Here is a 5,239-nt window from a genome sequence, read left to right as displayed (position 1 = left end):
AAAAGGGGTAGTGAATTGAAGAGTGTCTATGTGTCTGTGTGTGTGTGTGTGTGTGTGCGTGTGTGTGAGAGAGAGTGCATGTGTACAAGAGTAGGTGTGTGTGTGTGTGTGTGTGTGTGTGTGTGTGTGTGTGTGTGTGTGTGTGTGTGTGTGTGTGTGTGTGTGTGTGTGTGTTTGTGTGTGTGTGTGTGTGTGTGTGTGTGTGTGTGTGTGTGTGAGAGAGAGAGAGCAGAGGTAAGATGAGGTCATGGTCGTGCGAGTGCTCTGAGTGGGCCAATGAGAGATGGAGTTGAGGAGAGGCAGCGTGGAGCTGTCGGTTCCCTCATCCAGCCGCGTCTTCCTGGAAAAAGCTCCTCTGTGGCCAGAGAGCGAGCATAGCAGCCGAGCCACACGGATACTTCAGAGAAACGACACCCACATGCTTTTTTTCCACTGCTTGCCTGCCAGGGCATACAGACCCCTCCAGCCGAGCTCTGAGTCACCAAGCAAGGCCTAAGTCTAACTCAGAGTCAGAATCCTCGTTCCAGAAGGCAGCTGCCAGTGTACACTGCATAAGTCATCTGATACAGAGCAAACACTCTGAGTGACTCAACCTCCTCTCCTACATTTCTTAATGCGCTGGGCACATAAATCTGTGTTGAAATGAAGACCCGGGTTGTTTGACTACTCTGAATGAATTGCTGTTTATCTAAAACAAGGAGGATTTGAATCAGCACAACTTAAGGTCCGTCTTTAGCAACATTCACACTTCCAATGAGCGTGACTCAACACACACAGAGTTTACAAAAGAGCTCTCTATCAAAATGCCATTGTGCTATTACAACAGTATTAGCGGCTGTGAAAAGCCCATTAACTCTCTCTCCTAGAGATTGAGAACGCACACAGCCGCGCAGGGGCCCCTATTAAGCTCAATTTAGCCTACTTCAATTGTGTGTTCACTGCGACAAATGAGAAGGGTGTTAGTGTGGCCTGCTTTGAATGAAAACAAGCGTGTTTATTCATGTCGGGTTTGAGCCGAGAGACAATACCGAATCCAGTTTATCCCCCCTGACACTGCCAGGGCCAGAGACAAGCACATGATTCAGCGGGTTAGGATAATTGTTTCCTTGTGCCGTTAGCTCTTAACTCTTTTGTGTTACATGTCAAGTGGCAAAGCTAAGATAATACAAAAATGGGCTAATATTGCCAGGCTTGTCCACACTAACATGACCTTTGAAGTGAAATACTGGAGGAAAGGTTTGGTTTGTGAGAACGTCACTGCTTTCTGTTTAATGGCAACTTAGCGTATCCAGAACGGGTTTCCACAATAAGAGCAGTTGCCAGAGAGTGCCTGGGATGCATTTAGAATCGTGTCCATTACATGCAGGGTGTGTGTGTGTGTGTGTGTGTGTGTGTGTGTGTGTGTGTGTGTGTGTGTGTGTGTGTGTGTGTGTGTGTGTGTGTGTGTGTGTGTGTGTGGTGTGTGTGTGTGTGTGTGTGTGTGTGTGTGTGTGTGTGTGTGTGTGTGTGTGTGTCACAGACTGGTAGAAAAGCTGTTTGCACCACTTTGATAGTTTTCATATTGACAGCTGATACTCACATCTTGTCACTCCACTTCAACGCGTTCATTCCATTCAACGCATTTTGCTGCTGGTAATATGTACAACAAACAAGAAGTGACTGACTCAACACGCACTCTTCCCTCCCTAGCCAGAGGTAGAGGCTGCTTCTCCCCCCCCGGACGCCATAACCCCCGCCCCCTTGTCTTGTGAACGACCTTCCTGTACACTCTGACAGAAATGTTGGCGTCTGTCATCCAAGAAAACCAACTGGAAATGCATAGGCCCTTTGTGTTTGCTGTGTGTAACACCTCAACAAGCCCAAGCACGCAAACGCCAGCACCATTGCCACAACAGGCCCTCACACAAGCTCCCCACCCCCATCTCCACATCCACCCCCAGCAGCCAGTGTGGTCCCCCTGCACACATGTCAAACACCAGGCCACTTACAAACCACTCGCTGGGACACAACACATGTGGGAAACACCTAGTTATTGCCACAGTGTGTAGGCCTGAAGCAACTTGTTATAAAAGCATATTTTTTGTATTGCTTCAGATATCGCTAGCTGTCTATTTTCGGTTTCAATCTGAGCACTCCTGCTTTTGGACGAAGAAAACAAGTAGTCAAAGCAGCTCGAGTTAACAAGAGTTGGATTCTGCAGAAACAGTGCACTTGTTCACGGGTTATAATTGCACTACAGTACTGGCACTGAGAGGAAATCCCCTCTATCACGAGGGAGTCAGAGCAGCCATCGTGGCTTTTGAGTGGAGTAGGTCTAAACTTTGTCGATTCCAACTCTCGTGTCAGACTTATTGATTGATCGGTCGCCCGGTCAAGTGCAGGAGGCTGTGAAAGAGCTGAGGCAGTGATGGGGGGTGATCTGAAAGACTGGAGAGTGCAAATAAGGGGAAAGGGAGGGGGGTGGCGGTGGGGAGAGAGGCCCCCACTCTCCCGCTCTGTTCTCCTTCCATCCATCCATCCATCCATCCATCCATCCAGCTGGCTGTGTTTGCCCAAGAGGCTGGGCGCTGTTTGAGCTCTGTATACACACATACACGCACACACACAGCATGCAAACACACACATAACTACATACACACAAAAACACACACACACACAGCAAGCAAATACACACATAACTACATACACAGGCGTGCACACACACACACACACACAGTATGCACGCACACACATAGAGCAGGCAAAGACACACGTGGCGTACACTCACACACACACTTACACACACACTCACACATACACTCACACATACACTCACAAACACTCACACACACACTCACACATCCAGCCCACATCTGCTCCATTGTGTTTCTGTATGGGCCTCATTACACATGTTAGGAGAGTGTGCTGCCAACACTGCTCTGTTTCACAACCCCCTCTGCTCTCCACTGTCAATGACCAGTGAGGAATGGAGCGGCCAGACAAGTCCTCCCATTTCTGCCCTCTCTTTCTTTTCTCCCCCTCTTTTCCTCTTTTCCTCTCTCCCTTCTTCTCTTTGTACAGGAGTTTGATTAGATCTCGACCTAGAGGCCGGTTCCCTGGGGAACGTCTGCGGACGGAAAAGCATTGATTGTGACCCCGGCGACACTACTGCTCGCCTCGCCTAAAGAAAAGTTGAGACAATCTGTTTTCTCACAGACGTGGAAAATGTTTTTTTTTTTTTGAGGAGGAGGAGGAGGAGGAGGAGGAGGTGGTGGAGGAGGAGGAGAAGGAGGAGGAGGTGGGGGCGTCAAGTTAACGACTTTGTAACAAACTGAAAAAATGCAAATAAAAACTAGGGCCGGGCTGGTTTGTGACCTCGGTGAACACCAGAGCGTGTGGATTTGATCAAAGGTTATTTAAACTCACAGCCGGGCAGCTTTGTGTAATGGCTGGATATGTCAGTGAATATTATCACACCGCGATGACAGATGGCTGAAATACTTTTGCTCATGACGTGCTGAGCTCAACTGAGATGAGCATGAAAAAGCTCGCTCATATAAAGCCCATACAGAGACAGAATGACCCGAGATTTCACAACTGTAATAGATCTGTTAAACACAAGAATGTTCTGACTTGTTCCGAAACGCCACTTGACAAAACTGCTTAATCTAGAACTTTTTATTCTGGGTGTGGAGAAAAAAAACTGCTGAATCAAACTGGTCAAATGCAGCAAGGCCGTAAAGAGATTACACAAGAAGTCATCGTTGATTCGACTTTAAATAGACTTTAAACTCCTGTTCAGTACGACATTCTTGTGTCTAACTGTGTCATACCCAACAGTCTAAGGCAGTACAATTACACCCCTTCAACAGCATTCATACATACAAGCTCATATGAAGTGTCAATGGATTTTAGTGATAAACACCACAGCACGTATGAATGGTCTCATCACAGAAACTCACACACACACTACAGTACTCACACTGTAGCCTCCAAGCACTGTACCTACATGCAACTGGAGCTACGGCGTACTTTACCTAATATGGCATGTGTTTCCCTTGGAGCATCAGAGAACATAAAGCATACATTATGACCGCTGTCTGTCATAGAAATAATCACCGCCTTTTACAGTGTGCAGTGCACTTATTAAGGCGCTTTCGGCTAAGGTTAGCGAGGCGGCCTCATTGATTTGGCCCTGACAGAAGCTGTCAAACTTGGCAGAAATGACAAGACGTGTCAGGAAGAAGGAAGAGCAGGGACAGGAGACAGATAAACAACCCAGAGGGTCCTCAGGTTACCCTGCGCATACAGACAGGTCTCGCTGAGATTACGATCTGCTCAGGGCTGTTAGCAGAGCCGTGGAGGAGGACTACAACGACCGAGAGAAGACTTTTTGAAATACCCAAGCGATGAAGTCCTTATCCTCTGATAGGATGGTCTTATGATGCTCATACATCGCCAACCCACGTCATGTCAGGTATGTCTTCATCAGCGCATATACAGAGAATACATGACACTGTAAAACAATACATCACAGCCGGTGAACAAGAACACGTTCAGAACTGACTTTTGAAAGGTTTCAGAGAGAAAAGTAAGGAGAAGCGGTGTGACATGGTGGTCATTTTGGAAGGCTGCAGTCCTCCTGGATTAGGTTGTGATATTGAGAGTTCTTCGTAGCCCACTTGAAGGGAAGGGTCCCATTGTTCTGCTGTTTGAGTATCATTCCTGAGCAAGTTACTGATTTACTCAGTGCTTTACAAGGAGTGGTGAGCGAAAGCCAGAGCAGCCAAATGCACACACACTAACACACACATACACATCCATACACACACTAACACACACATACACATCCATACACACACTAACACACACATACACATCCATACACACACTAACACACACATACACATCCATACACACACTAACACACACATACACATCCATACACACACTAACACACACATACAAATCCATACACACACAAACAGTCACAAAATGCACACCCATGCTCACACACACACACACACACACACACCCTACATGAACTAAGTATGCCCTTCAACCCTTATTTTTATACAAATACAAACATGACAGTAATTTTCTGGGGAAGGTTTATATCAACAAACCTCTATTTACTATAGTATCCTTCCACTAGTATTTAGTCTTCAAACACCCACATCCCTTTAAAACCTCTAATAGAAACCTTGCTAACATTCAGATTTTACCCAATAGTATCACAGCTGGGCCCAATGCAGACAAT

This window comes from Sprattus sprattus, assembly GCF_963457725.1.
Source record: "Sprattus sprattus genome assembly, chromosome: 18".
Classification (NCBI taxonomy): domain Eukaryota; kingdom Metazoa; phylum Chordata; class Actinopteri; order Clupeiformes; family Clupeidae; genus Sprattus; species Sprattus sprattus.
The sequence above is the reverse complement of the archived record's forward strand: the minus strand, read 5'-3'. Positions refer to the sequence as shown.